This window comes from Chiloscyllium punctatum, chromosome 49, assembly GCF_047496795.1.
Source record: "Chiloscyllium punctatum isolate Juve2018m chromosome 49, sChiPun1.3, whole genome shotgun sequence".
Classification (NCBI taxonomy): Eukaryota; Metazoa; Chordata; class Chondrichthyes; order Orectolobiformes; family Hemiscylliidae; genus Chiloscyllium; species Chiloscyllium punctatum.
The window spans coordinates 37,903,117-37,918,781 of record NC_092787.1 but is presented as its reverse complement, the minus strand read 5'-3'; the positions used below and the strand labels follow the sequence as shown (position 1 = coordinate 37,918,781).

The 15,665-nt window shown below is 44.3% G+C and overlaps 1 protein-coding gene across 1 annotated transcript in view; it reads right to left on the bottom strand.

Moving 5' to 3' along the window:
* Positions 1 to 2,000, bottom strand: part of fbxw5 (F-box and WD repeat domain containing 5) — a 118,904-nt gene extending 116,904 nt beyond the window's left edge. The window contains exon 1 of the mRNA XM_072566242.1: positions 1,869 to 2,000. The gene's annotated coding sequence lies outside the window, so the exon portion shown is untranslated. The remainder of the gene's footprint in view (positions 1 to 1,868) is intronic.
* Positions 2,001 to 15,665: the final 13,665 nt, after the last annotated feature.

Here is a 15,665-nt window from a genome sequence, read left to right as displayed (position 1 = left end):
GTCCCCCCCCAGTACTGTATCCCAGTGTTATACAGTGACAGACCTGCCCCCCCCCCAGTACTGTACCCCAGTGTTATACAGTGACAGACCCGTCCCCACCAGTACTGTACCCCAGTGTTATACAGTGACAGACCTGTCCACACCAGTACTGTACCCCAGTGTTATACAGGGACAGACCCGTCCCCACCAGTACTGTACCCCAGAGTTATAGTGACAGACCTGTCCCCACCAGTATTGTACCCCAGTGTTATGCTGTGACAGACCTGTCCCCCCCCAGTACTGTACCCCAGTGTTATACAGGGACAGACCCGTCCCCACCAGTACTGTACCCCAGTGTTATACAGTGACAGACCTGTCCCCCCCCCAGTACTGTACCCCAGTGTTATACAGTGACAGACCTGTCCCCCCCCCAGTACTGTACCCCAGTGTTATACAGGGACAGACCTGTTCCCCCCCCAGTACTGGACCCCAGTGTTATACAGGGACAGACCTGTTCCCCCCCCCCAGTACTGTACCCCAGTGTTATACAGGGACAGACCCGTCCCCACCGGTATTGTCCCCCAGTGTTATACAGTGACAGACCTGTCCCCCCCCAGTACTGTATCCCAGTGTTATGCTGTGACCGACCCGTCCCCACCAGTACTGTACCCAAGTGTTATACAGTGACAGACCTGTCCCCACCAGTATTGTACCCCAGTGTTATACAGTGACAGACCTGTCCCCACCAGTACTGTACCCCAGTGTTATACAGGGACAGACCTGTCCCCCCCAGTACTGTACACCAGTGTTATACAGGGACAGACCTGTCCCCCCCCAGTACTGTACCCCAGTGTTATACAGTGACAGACCTGTCCCCACCAGTACTGTACCCCAGTGTTATACAGTGACAGACCTGTCCCCCCCAGTACTGTACCCCAGTGTTATACAGTGACAGACCTGTCCCCACCAGGATTGTACCCCAGTGTTATACAGGGACAGACCTGTCCCCCCCCCAGTACTGTACCCCAGTGTTATACAGTGACAGACCTGTCCCCACCAGTACTGTACCCCAGTGTTATACAGTGACAGACCTGTCCCCCCCCCAGTACTGTACCCCAGTGTTATACAGTGACAGACCTGTCCCCCCCCAGTACTGTACCCCAGTGTTATCCAGTGACAGACCTGTCCCCCCCCCAGTACTGTACCCCAGTGTTATACAGTGACAGACCTGTCCCCCCCCAGTACTGTACCCCAGTGTTATACAGGGACAGACCCGTCCCCACCAGTACTGTACCCCAGTGTTATACAGTGACAGACCTGTCCCCCCCCAGTACTGTACCCCAGTGTTATACAGTGACAGACCTGTCCCCCCCCAGTACTGTACCCCAGTGTTATCCAGTGACAGACCTGTCCCCCCCCCAGTACTGTACCCCACAGGGACAGACCTGTCCCCACCAGTACTGTAACCCAGTATTATACAGGGACAGACCTGTCCCCCCCAGTATTGTACCCCAGTGTTATACAGTGACAGACCTGTCCCCCCCCCAGTACTGTACCCCAGTGTTATACAGTGACAGACCTGTCCCCCCCCCAGTACTGTACCCCAGTGTTATACAGTGACAGACCTGTCCCCCCCCAGTACTGTACCCCAGTGTTATCCAGTGACAGACCTGTCCCCCCCCCAGTACTGTACCCCAGTGTTATACAGTGACAGACCTGTCCCCCCCCCAGTACTGTACCCCAGTGTTATACAGTGACAGACCTGTCCCCCCCCAGTACTGTACCCCAGTGTTATCCAGTGACAGACCTGTCCCCCCCCCAGTACTGTACCCCACAGGGACAGACCTGTCCCCACCAGTATTGTAGCCCAGTGCTATACAGGGACTGACCTGCCGTGTCCCAGTCTCTGTTTTCTCTTCACTCTGACCCCAGGCCCCGGCTGCGGCCTGCTGTTGTGAATGTTGTTGAGTTGAGCGCCGAGCGCCCGATGACAGGCTGTTCAGGCGAGCGCTGCATCATCGATCACATCCACATGCGGGAGGGCGTGTTAATTCTCCGGTTCTCAGACCATCCACCGGGGAAACACAGGCTGGAGGGTGTGGGACTAACTACTGCACTGTCCAAGAGTCAGTGCTGAGGGAGTGCCGCACTGTCAGAGGGTCAGTGCTGAGGGAGTGCCGCACTGTCAGAGGGTCAGTGCTGAGGGAGTGCCGCACTGTTGGACGGTCAGTGCTGAGGGAGTGCCGCACTGTTGGACGGTCAGTGCTGAGGGAGTGCCGCACTGTCAGAGGGTCAGTGCTGAGGGAGTGCCGCATTGTCAGAGGGTCAGTGCTGAGGGAGTGCCGCACTGTTGGACGGTCAGTGCTGAGGGAGTGTCTCACTGTCGGAGGGTCAGTGCTGAGGGAGTGCCGCACTGTCGGAGGGTCAGTGCTGAGGGAGTGTCTCACTGTTGGACGGTCAGTGCTGAGGGAGTGCCGCACTGTCGGAGGGTCAGTGCTGAGGGAGTGTCTCACTGTCGGAGGGTCAGTGCTGAGGGTGCGCCGCACTGTCAGAGGGTCAGTGCTGAGGGAGTCCCGCACTGTCGGAGGGTCAGTGCTGAGGGAGTGTCTCACTGTCGGAGGGTCAGTGCTGAGGGAGTGCCGCACTGTCGGAGGGTCAGCGCTGAGGGAGTGCCGCACTGTCAGAGGGTCAGTGCTGAGGGAGTGCCGCACTGTCGGAGGGTCAGTGCTGAGGGAGTGCCGCACTGTCAGAGGGTCAGTGCTGAGGGAGTGCCGCACTGTCGGAGGGTCAGTGCTGAGGGAGTGGGCACTGTCGGAGGGTCAGTGCTGAGGGAGTGGGCACTGTCAGGGCGTCAGTGCTGGGGGAGTGCCGCACTGTCGGAGGGTCAGTGCTGGGGGAGTGCCGCACTGTCGGATGGTTTGCCTTGAGGGAGCACCGGGCTGTGGGAGTGCTGAATATTGGAGGGTACAGCATATGACCATGTCTTTGGTACAGGTAGGAATGGTCAATAAATATGGTCATTGCCTATGTTGACCACTGAGTAAAAAGGCTTAAATTTTATGGCCTCCTCATATCTCTCACAAGTTTGTTTGGAAAACTTGTTTATTTTGGCTCGATAGGTTTCATGTGCTGCCCAACTCTTTATCCATGCTCCATCTGCTTGATATTTCCACTTCCACATATTCTCCCTGACTCAACACCCTGCCCTACTTTCACCCTCTCCATACCCCTCGATGAGGCACAGTTTTCATTAACTGGTGTAATGAGCATTTGATACAGCTGTGAGCGGGCCCGCACCTTTTACCTGATCTGCTTTCAATAGAGAGCCAGGATTAACAGTTCGTTACAACAGCAATATAGTTGTTCAGGCAGCATAGCACTTTGTGAGCCCATGCAATCCTGAATGTAGCAGACTCTGTGGAAATTACCTTGGAAATTGAAAGTTCTGGTGAGCACTTCCCCTACCCCTGGAATCATCTAGAAGTATCTATTTAGATTGGAGAATTCAGTTCTGCTGTGAAGTTAATAGTTATCAAGGAAGAGTAAAATCCTCATCTGACTTTTGGGTAACCGATGAATTGGGTTATGAAGGTGTGGCTGTGTACTGTACCTTTAAGAGAGTTGAAAAGCTAGCAAGGACTCACAAAGTACAGTGAGTTCTGAACAAAGTAAAAATGTAACATTCGGTTGAAACAAATAGCTGCAGATGAGTTGCCTTGAAACAAAAACAAATTCAAATTTGGCCAATCAGTTTAAATTATGCCCCAAGGTACCAAAATCCAATCAAATCCGAATTTAGTGTTTTGATAATATTAAAATCAGTGAAATGATCTGATGTTTTGGGGTATAAAACCGGATATTTTGAACGGTTAGAGGAAGAACTGCCAAAGACATCCACACATATAGACTGCTCGCTGAAGAGCTTTCTGAAAGGTACCTGTCTATAAGAAAGAAACCGACCTAGAGACAATCTAGAGAGGATAATCGACAAAGCTGACTGGTTTTTGAAAAGTGATTTGTTTTTGTAGATCTTAATTGGTTTTATTTATTGGACCAGTATTGTAGAGTGGGAGGTAAAAGATAGGTTTAAGAGAAAGGAGTTGTAAGTAGTTGTTGGTTTTAATATTCTCTGTTGGACTTAAAGAATAAAATTGTTAATTTTTACTTTAAATAGTGACCTGTGGCATAGTTCTTTGCCTCTCAAATTTTAACAGATTACGGCGTGAGGTGAACCTTTTCTGTGTCGGGTTTAAATTAGTCACGGGTTTTACCCCGTGTCGTAACAGATTGGGGGCTCATCTGAGATTTGAAGAGGTTTAGACAGATCCAGTCTGAGGTTTGGACAGGTTTGAACAGATTTGGGGATACGAGAAAAGCCCAGTAGATTTAAACACATGCAGATTAGTGTCATGGATCTTTAAACAAAACATAAGTGAGACAGTTTGTTTAATTTTGGTGACTTGTGGTTGCTTAAATTAAAAGTGAGAGAAATGGCTCTTAAAATTGCTGAAGAGGTTCTGGGATTTGAAGACAATTCTCAAATTTGACAAGAAAGTTTTAGAAGGAAAGAGAAAGGCCATACATTTAGAATTAGCAAAGAAATTAGATTTGGGCTTAACTAAGGGCAAAAGTAAAGCTGAAATTGTAAGGGAATTACTCAAATACTTAGATGTGTCAGAGATACAGACAAGTGCAGTAGAGTTAGGAAAACCTAAGTTACAGTTGAGGCAAATGGAGTTAGAAGACAGAGAAAGGGAGAGAGAGAAAGAAAGAAGAGAGAGGAAAAAGAAAAAAGATTCTTAGTTGAGCAAAGAGAGAGAGGAGAAAGGGAGAGAGAGAGAAAGAGAAGAGAGTGAGAGAGAGGAAAAAGAAAGAGAGCTGGCTCTTAGCTGAGCAAAAAGATAGAATTTGAACTTGAAAAGTTGTGACTTAGTCAGCAAAGTCAACAGGATGGAGAATAAAAGAGAAGGTAGTGATATATGTAAATATGTCAAAACATTTTGATGAGAAAGATGTTGAAGCCGCCTTTTGTTTCATTTGAAAAATTGGCTAGGCAGATGGAGTGGTCTTAATATCAACAAGGTAAAAACAGTGACTGCAGATGCTGAAATCCAAATACTGGATTAGTGGTGCTGGAAGAGCACAGCAGTTCAGGCAGCATCCAACGAGCAGCGAAAGGGCTTTTGCCCGAAACGTCGATTTCACTGCTCGTTGGATGCTGCCTGAACTGCTGTGCTCTTCCAGCACCACTAATCCAGTAGATGGAGTGGTCTGACCCTTTATGGATAATGCGAATTCAAATGAAACTGGTAAGCAGAGCAAGTGAGGAAGGTCAAGAGATTATGAAGAGGTTAATCATGCTATTTTAAGAGTATATGAATTGGTACCAGAAGCATATGGACAGTGGTTCAGAGACACAAAGAAGGAACCAGGTCAGACTTACATTGAGTTTGAAAGAATTAAACATAGTCATTTTGATCGATGGGTGCGGACTTTAATGAAAAATAGGACTTTTTAGGCTCTAAGAGAGATTATTCTGCTGGAGGAGTTTAAAAACTCACTTCCAGAGATGGTAAGAATTCATGTGGAGGGACAGAAAGTTCAGGAAGTGAGAAGGGCAGCAGAATTGGCAGATGACGACATGTTGGTGCATAGGACAAACTTCCGACCAGAAATTCATCCTGGAGGGATAGAAGTTGGGAGAAGGGGAGATCCGACACTGCGAAACAAAGAGTAGAGAGCACTGGTAAGAATTTATCACAGGATAAAGAAGCCCAAGAGGGTGGAAAGGAGGTGAAAGGCCTCAGGTGTTTCCACTGTGTTAAAGTGGGACATGTAAAGCCATGGTGCTGGTCATTAAAGAAAGGCACTGTGGGAAAAGATGTGGTTAAAGAAACTAAGCCAGTGGCATTAGTGAAGGTAGTAAAGGAGACCCCAAGAACAGCCGAGGACCTGCAGGAGAGTGCACAGCCTAGTCAGGGGCTGGGTATGGAGTTAGTACCTATTCTCTACAAAGAATTCGCCTCGGTGGGTAAAGTTTACTCAGAAAGAGCAGGGGAGAAGGGCAAGAAGTTATAATTTTGAGAGATACAGGATCTAACCAGTCGCGAATAGAAAGGGATGAGCGAATATGCACTCTTTCTGATCTGTTACCCGAGAGTGTGGCAATTTGTGTGATAGTTGACAGAAATTTAGCATTCCCTTATGTAAGATCAATTTGGAGTGCCAACTCAAGACTGGGGAAGTTGCAGTGGGAGTGATTGACCGAGTGTCAGTTCCAGGAATCCAGTTTGTTCTTGGGAATGATTTGGCAGGATCCAAGGTGGGAGTGACACCCCTTGCTGTGGATAAGCCCAAGGAAGACCAAGAAACTGAGGAGTTAAAACAGAAATATCCTGGCATTCTCCCAGACTGTGTCATAACCAGATCTCACAATCATTAGTCACAGCACGAAGCAAAAACTAAAGAGAGAGATGAAGGAGTTGAGGTTCAGTTAACAGACACCCTGTTTGACGCATTGGTGCAGGAAAAGCCTGAACAGGCAGAGGGTCAGACCTAAGTATTTAGTCCTAAAAGACTTAGGGACTTGCAACAGAAAGACAAGATGATAAAAGATATATGTGTGGATGCGTACTCTGAAAAGGAGGCAGAGAGTATTCCTCAGGGTTATTATCTGAAAGATGGAATCCTAAGACGGAAATGGAGACCATGGCAGGTTAGTGCAGAGGAGAAATGGGCGGAAGTGCACCAGACTGTGTTGCCAGTAGCATACAGACATGAGGTAATACAGGTAACACATGAACTACCTACAGGAGGTCACCTTGGGGTACAAAAGACTCAGGCTAAGGTACAAAAACATTTTTATTGGCCTGGAATGCACAAGGATATGGTTAACTTTTGCTAAATGTGTCATACATGGCAAATGGTGGATAAGCCACAGGTGGTAATAAAGCCAGCACCCTCGTTGCTAATTCCTACATTTGAAGAACATTTCATGCAGGTTATAATTGATTGTGTCGGTCTCCTCCTGACAACCAGTATTTGTTAACCATAATGGATGTGCCTACCAGAGACAATTCCATTATGGAGTATCAAGGCAAAAAAGGGTGGGAGAAGAGTTAGTAACTTTCTTCACACGATATGGGCTACCCAGAGAAATTCAGTCGGAACAAGGGTTACATTTTACTGCTAGGATGTTTTAAGAGGTTATGGATAACTTAGATAGACAGCACTTTAAATCGAGGGAGCTATAGAAAGGTGGCATCAGACCTTGAAGATCATGTTGAGAGCATACTGTCAGGATTACCCGAATGATTGGGATATAGGTATCCCATTCGTATTGTTTGCCATTAGAGATGCCCCAAACTAATCTACTCAGTTCACTCCCTTTGAGTTAATATTCCGTCATGAAGTGAGAGGCCCTTTGAAATTAATTAAAGAAAAATTGACAGGACCAAAGTCGGAGATCTCACAAATGATTATGTATTGGAGGTGAGGAAGAGACTAAATCGAGTAGGTGAGTTCGCTAAACAGCACCTAAAGAGGGCACAGTGTAGAATGAAGCAGGTGGCAGATAAAAGCTTTGAGATTCGGATGTTCTCCCGAGGGGATAACGTGTTAGTACTGTTACTAGTGACAGGAGATCCATTCAAAGCCAAGTTTAGTGGTCCATATCAATTGAGAGAAAGTTGAGTCAGGTATCTAGTAAAGATGACAGATAGAGAAAAAGGGATTGAGTATGTTATGTGAACATGTTGAAGCCGTATTATATGAGAGAGAAAGAGCTAGTGAAACAGGTGTTAGTTACTGCCCCGCAGAGTGAGGAATCAAATCCAGATGACGTGGATTTTGATATGCCTCAGAATAGATTAAAAAATGAAGAAGGTCTTGAGGAGTGGGATAGATTAGTAAACTATCTGTTTAGGAGCATAGAACACAGTTGAAAGGTTTGTTACTGCAGTGTGTAAGAATCAGATGGGGAGCACTGATGCTGTTGTACATGAAGTAGACATAGGGAATACTGCTCTGATAAATCCTTTCAAAGCCAGACGGGTCCAGATGGAGGTGGAGGCCATGCTCAATGAGAACATCATCGAACCGAGACAGAGCGAGTGGAGTTCGCCAATCATTGTAGTTCCCACACCAGATGGGACTCAATGATTTTGCATGAATTATCGAAAGGTCAATGCCATTACAAAATTGGACTCTTATCCAATACCAAGATTGGAGGACTATATCGAGAAAGTTGGACAAGCCAGTTACATCACCAAGTTGGACTTACTGCATGGTTACAGGCAGGTACCTTTATCAGAGGTGGTGAAAAGAATTTCAACTTTTATAACCCCAAATGAGCTATATCAATTTAAAGTGATGCCCTTTGGAATGAAGAATGCACCTGCCACATTCCAAAGACTCATGAACAGAGTTTGTGGTTGGGTTAACAAACTGTCTGGACGACATAGTGGACTTTAGTAAGTCCTGGAAAGATCACATGGTACAGTTGGCAGAGCTCTTTGTACGACTATGAGAAGCAAAACTGATAAACTTAAATAAAACGGAATTCGCGAAAGCAGAGGTGACCTTCTTCGGACATAACATTGGTCATGGAGGGTGGACCCCACAGAATGGAAAGGCAAAGGCCATTGAGGAATTTCCATGACCAACCTCGAAGAAAGAGGTGCTTCGATATTTGGGACTAAGTGGATTCTATCGGATGTTTGTTCCAAACTCCAGCAGTGTAATGGCATTGTTAACTGATTTACTGAAGAAGAACACAAAGTTTCGGTGGACAGAACAATACCAGGAGGCATTTGTCCATTTCAGAGCAATATTGAGCACTGCACTAGTTTTAGCTATCCCAAACTTTTCAAAACCTTTCAAAGTCGCCATCAATGCTAGTGACATTGGAGTTGGAGCTGTCCTCCTACAGGAAGGTGAGGATGGGATTGAATAGCCAGTTGGTTACTTTTCAAAGAAGATCAACATCCACCAGAGGAAATACTCCACAGTCGAAAAAGACCTATTGAGTTTGGTACTGGCCTTACAGCATTTTAATGTGTATTTCACAAACAATGTGTCGGATTCAGTTGTGTACACGGATCACAATCCTCTTTCGTTCTTGCAACATTTAAAGACAAGAATATGAGACAATTTCATTGGAGTCTTATGTTACAGACTTTTTAATTTACATATTGCACAATACTGGTCCATTAAAAAATCCTGATTAAGATTTACAAAAAAAAAATCACATTTCAAAAACCAGTCAGCTTTGTCTGGTTGCGGATCGTAAGAATGTAATTGCAGATGCGTTATCGTGGATTTAACTGTTAAAGTATAGATAAGATTGCTATCTAATCAATGTTATATATATGTGGTTGAGGAATAGAAGAAAAATGAAGCCACCTTTTTTCATTATGATAGTTCATATTTTCGTAAGGGTGAGGTGTTATGAAGGTATAGAAATGTACTGTACCTTTAAGAGAGTTGAAAAGCTAGCAAGGACTGACAAAATACAAAGAGTCCTGAACAAAGTAAGAATGTAACACTTGTTTGAAACAAATAGCTGCAGCTGAATTAGCATGAAGCAAAAATTCATATTCAGCCAATCAGTTTAAATTATGCCCCAAGATACCAAAATCCAATCAAATTTGAATTTAGTATTTTGATAATATTAAAATCAATGAAATGATCCAATATTTGGGCTATAAAGCCAAACATTTTGAACAGAGGAAGAACTGCCAAGGACATCCACACATATAGACTGCTAGCTGAAGAGCTCTCTGAAAGGTATCTGTTTATAAGAGGATTGCGAAACAGAACATCGAAACCGAATGAGAGACAATCTACAGAGGAAAATCAACAAAAGAGAATTGACAAAGCTGACTGGTTTTTGAAATGTGATTTTTTTTTGTAAATCTTAATCAGGATTTTTTAATGGACCAGTATTGAAGAGTGGGAGGTAGAAGATAGGTTTAAGAGATAGGAGTTGTAGATAGTTGTTGGTTTTAATATTCTCTGTTGGACTTAAAGAATAAAATTATTAATTTTTACCTTAAATAGTGACCTCTGGAATAGTTCTTTCCCTCTCAACTTTTAACAGATTACGGCGTGAGGTGAACTTTTTCTAGGTGCACAGGGATTTACCCCCTGTCGTAACTATTGACATCGCCAACATGCAACATACAACCAAACTATTCCTCTAGACCCTTAACACATGACAAGCCCCCACCTAATCTGACTTACTGTAAAACACTCCACTTACCTGGCCCTCTACCCTAGTACTGTATTTAACCTGACCTCACCCTTTCTCTTTAAATTCGCTCATGGGATGTGGGCATCACTGACTGAGCCAGTATTTTGCCTGTCCCTAGTTACATTTGAGAAGGTGGTGGTGAGCTACTGCAGTCCATGTGCTCTAGGTTGACCCACGATGCTGTTAGGGAAGGAATTCCAGATTTTGACCCAGTGACAGTGAAGGAGCGATGATACATTTCCAGGTCAGGATGGTGAGTGGCTTGTAGGGGAGCTATGGTGTGGTGATGTCCCCATGTATCTGTTTCCTTTGCCCTTCTGGATGGAAGTGGTTATGGGTTTGGAAGGTGCTGTCTAATTTCTGAATTTCTGCATCTTGTAAATAATACAACCTGCTGCTACGGAGTGTCAGTGGTGGAGGGATTCATTGTTTGTGGATGTGTTGTCAATTAATGGGGTGTTTTGTACTGGATGGTGCAAAGCTTTTTGAGCGTTGTTGAAGTTGCACCTGTCCAGGCAAGTGGGGAGTATTCCATCGTACTCCTGCCTTGTGCCTTGTAGATGGTGGACAGGCATTGGAGAGTCAGAAGGTGAGTTACTCACTGCAGAATTCCTAGCTTCTAACCTGCTACTGTAGCCACTGTGTCTATGTGACAAGTTGAGTTTCTGGTCAATGGTAACCCCAAGGATGTTGATAGTGGGGGATTCAGTAATGGTAACACCATTGAATATCAAGAGGCAGTGGTTAGATTTACTCTTATTGGAGATGATCATTACCTAGCATTTGTGTGGCATGAATTTTACTTGCTGCTTGTTGGCCCAAACCTGGATATTGTCTAGATCTTGTTGCATTTAAATACGGATGGCTTCAATATCTGAACAATCATAAGTGCGCAGTGTTCAGCACCAATCATTAATGAAGCAGCTGGAGAGGTTGGGCCTACACCACTACCCTGACAAACTCCTACAGAGATGTCTTAGAGCTGAGCTGACTGACATCCAACAGTCACAATTATTATGATTCCAGCCAGTGAAGAGTTTGCCCCCGATACCAATTGATTCCATACACGTACTCCTCCTCAGCAGCCATCAAAGTGACTTTGAATGATGCTGGACAATAACAACACAGGATATGGTGACGACCTGCTGTGAAAAACGTCAAGTACCTGTGATTGCCACTCTGCCTCTGATTGCCACTCTTCCGTATTCAATACGAATTTCTGCAAATCATATAAGATTCCCCCTATGCTTCTTGACTTTTTTTTAACAGATGGCTAACATCAGTTATCAAGCCAACTTGAGTAAAGCTAATTTATTTCGTAACAGACTAAATAATAGATACTAGACATGAAGCTCAACAGGATACTTGAGTCCAATGATCAGTCCTTAAAAGGTGGCCCACAGTGTTCTGGAGGTGAAGGGAGTGGACATGAAGTTCCTTTGCGGGGGCTACTCTTTACGATGTCCTGGATGGTGTCAAGCTTCTAAGCAGCTATCCACCCAACCTGGGGTGAGTATTCTACCATGCTCCTTGTCTTGTGCCTCGGAGATGGTGGGTTTGTTTCGGTGATTGAGGGGGTGGGAAGTGAGTTACTGCGTGCTGCCCCTTACCTGCCGTTATTTGTACAGTTGGTCCAGTCACGTCAATGGTGAACTCCTCTGACCCCCACACTTGGGTTTTAACATTGATAGCGGGGGATTCAGTAATGGTGATGCAGTTGAAGCTGAGGACAGGACAAGATGGGGATGCGGGTAACATGGTATTTGTGCGGTGGGAGCATTTATCTTTGGGAGTTCAGGCTGATGTGTACAGGCTGCTCCCTTATATGAGGAATTGCAATTGGACTGAACATTGCACAGTTATCAGCAAATATCAGCATTTCAGACCTAATCTCCTAAATCTTGTGCACTGGGCATCCCCAAGACAATTTACCACATTCGATACTCTTTCAACCCATTGTATCCGTCCAGTCAAAAATAACCACCTAACTTTCTAATCCCATTTTCCAGCACTTGGCCATAGCCTTGTATGCCTTGGCATCACAAGTGCACATCTTAATACTTGTTAAATGTTATGAGGATTCTCCTTATAGGCTGTGAGTTCAAGATTCCTAATGTTTCCTCCCAAACCTTCTGCCCCTTACCTTACCAGTCACTGATCCCTCCATCAAGGAGAAACGTTTCTTTCTGTCTACTGTATCTATGCTCCTCATAATTTTATAATCTCAGTCATGCTCCTCTCAATCTCCTCTACTCTAAGGAAGTCAACCCCAATCTGTCCAATCTCTCTTCATAACTAAAACTCTCCAGCCCAGGCAACATCCTGGTAAATCTCCTCTGCAGTGCTATCACATCTCTCCCATAATGTGGATTCCAGAATTGCACACAATACTCTAGCTGCAGCCTAATCAACGTCTGATACATACCCAGCTTCCGTCCCCTTCTCTTAATCCAAACCTCACTCTGGCTGTAATAAAAGAGCTTTGGCTGCAGGTGTTGCTCGCTCTGGTGCACAAGGTGAAGAGGGAGCCAGATATATCCCTATCCTTGTTTGGAGCCCAACAGAAGGATATTAGGTTGCCAATGTTGCCATGTTGACTTATTTTGTGTTCACTCTGAGAGCAATGATTTGGCCTTTGTGTAGCTAATCTCCTTCAGTTTAAATTACTTATCTCATCCAGCCCATACCTTAGGGCAATATTAATATCCATTACTAGATGGAAAGAGTGTGATAAGAACCCAGATTTTGCAAGCAGTGACAAAAAGACAGTGCTTGAGGCTGACCTCAGGTGACAAAAAGACTATCCACAGAGGTTCTGGTTGAATTGCACATTTCCTAGAGTTAATTCACTCCTATCTATAGGTGAGCTGTGAGGTTCAGCAACAATAGCAAACAGGCGAAGCAACCAATCACATTAAGTAATTCCTGTCAACAGCAAAACGGGGAGTTATATTACACCTTTTAATCATTTTACAGACTGTAAAATAAAGATTGGGGAATACACCTGGTATTAAGTCGGAAGAAGAAATACCTTAGACCTTTAAAAAGTTATCTTCCAATAAAACAATGAGATGTTTTATTTACAGTGGAGAAATTTGACATTGTACAAATGTAAAATTGTTTCTTCAAGGCTAGAGAGTTAGTTCAGACGTAATTCAATATACACCATTAAAACCCCAATTACATCCTACTTAACTTGGGCATAACCTTTTCAAGGTCTTTATACTGAGAAACTAATAGCACTGGAATGGAAGTTTATGTCAAAGACTTCCATCGGGGGGGGATCCCAACTGTCCAGTCTCTGGAGCAACAAATCACTGAAAACATCTTCTTCATCTCTGTCTTTAACTGCATACGTGTAAATGTCAGATGTCGCTTCAGTGTCTCCATTAGGAAAGACCAAGGCCTGACAGTTTCACTGGGTCACAACCACAAATCTATTCAGTTTGCCCATAGGTCATTTTTAAAATTGCTCGATCTAGATCCATTCTGTTATGTATTTAACTTTATATTAATTCAAGGAAGATCACAGAATGTTAGAAATTTGCTTACCACTTCTTTTGAAATACCTGAAGGCACTTCTAATGGATTATTTATTTATTCAGTGACCGTGAGCATTGTTGGAACTATTGTCCATCTGGAATTGTCCTGGAAAAGGTGTTAGTGAGCTATCTCCTTGAACTGTTGCAGTCCATATTATGCTCACTGTCCCTAATAAAGAGGGAATTTCAGGATTTTGATTTAGTGACTCTGAAGGGTCAGTAATATACTTCCAAGTCCGGATAGTGTGTGGCATAAAGGAGAATATGATAATGGTAATACTCCCATGAATCTGATGTCCTTGTCTTTCTCAATGGTAGTGGTCATGGGTTTCGAAGTTTCTGTTTTAAGGAGTTGCTACAGGCAGCTTGTAGATGGTACACCCTGCTGACACTGTGTGAAAGTGGTGCAAGAATTGAATGTTAAAGGGAGTGAATGTGGTGTAAATCAAGAAGGCTGCTTTTCCCTGGATGGTGTTGAGCTTCTTGACTACATCCATCCAGGCAAGTAGAAAGTACTTCACCACAGTCCTTTCATTATATCTTGGAGATGGTGGACAGGTTTTGGGGAGACAGGAGTTGCTCCCTCCAGCATCCTTAGCCTTTGGCCTGCTGTTTTAGACACAGCACTTATATGGACGAAAGTGAGGACTGCAGATGCTGGAGATCAGAGCCAAGATTAGAGTGATGCTGGAAAGGCACAGCAAGCCAGGCAGCATCTGACGAGCAGGAAAATCGACGTTTCAGCTGGAGCCCTTCATCAGGAATAGATGAAGGGCTCCTGCCCAAAACATTGATTTTCCTGCTCCTCACAGTACTCATATAGCTGACTCAGTTCAGTTTCTGTCAGTATTACCAACCCGAAAGTTGATATTGGGGATTGCAGCAATGGTAATGCCATTGAATATCAAGGGGAGGCTCTCTCCTGTTGGAGATGATCAATGCTTGACAGTTGTGTGGTGCAAATGTTCCCTATGTCTTATAAGTCCAAGCTTACATATTGTCTGGGCCTTGCTGTGTATGGAAACAGATTGTTTAGTATCTGAGGAGTCGCAAATAATGCTGAATATTGAGTGACAGAATAGAAACTAAATATCCAGAGGCTGTTGCTAGGCACCCTTCAAAACTCAGTCATTTTGACTTCCAATTATAGGCCATTAAGCATTCACTCATCTCGCTTTTCAAATGTGTCTCTCAAAAGTCGCTTGGTTTATTGTAACCAGCACACAATCCTCACTTCATTTGACCTTCTGACATCTGTGTTTGAAAAAGTCACATGATAACTTCTTTGCAACCCAGGAATGGTGCAAAACTTCATCTTCCAATTCTCATAATTTATAAATATGTGTTCCAACAGGTTATAGATTGCAGTTAAATACAACATTACTTCTGATGGCCACCAATGCCTCTTAGATGCCTGGGTTGACTTGCTAGATCTCTGAAATCTATCCCATCAAGCACAGTGGTTATGCAACAGAGAGGGTATGCCCAATATGAAGACTGGAATTTGTCTCCCGATAACTGTCAGTAGTAATTAGGAACTCCCACCTTGGAAGTAGAACCAGTCTGACTCAAGATTAGGATACAGACAGACTCTAATCTCACACCTTTAATGCACTGTCTGAGCTGAGATATCACTCTTCTTTTATAAAACCTTAAGTTATCTTGAGAATGTGACTTAAAAGAAGTTCTGGGATTTACATATTAATGAAGTGAATCCAGTAACCCATTCTAAAAGATGAAAGACTTAACACCAGTCTAGGTTCGTTTGATATATAATTTCAATTGCATGACACTGTAATCTCTTGCTATAAATTTTCTGTTTTATGATCCCATTCCACAGCTATTAGATGAAGGAGCAGAGCTCTGAAAGCTAGTGCATCCAAATAAACCTG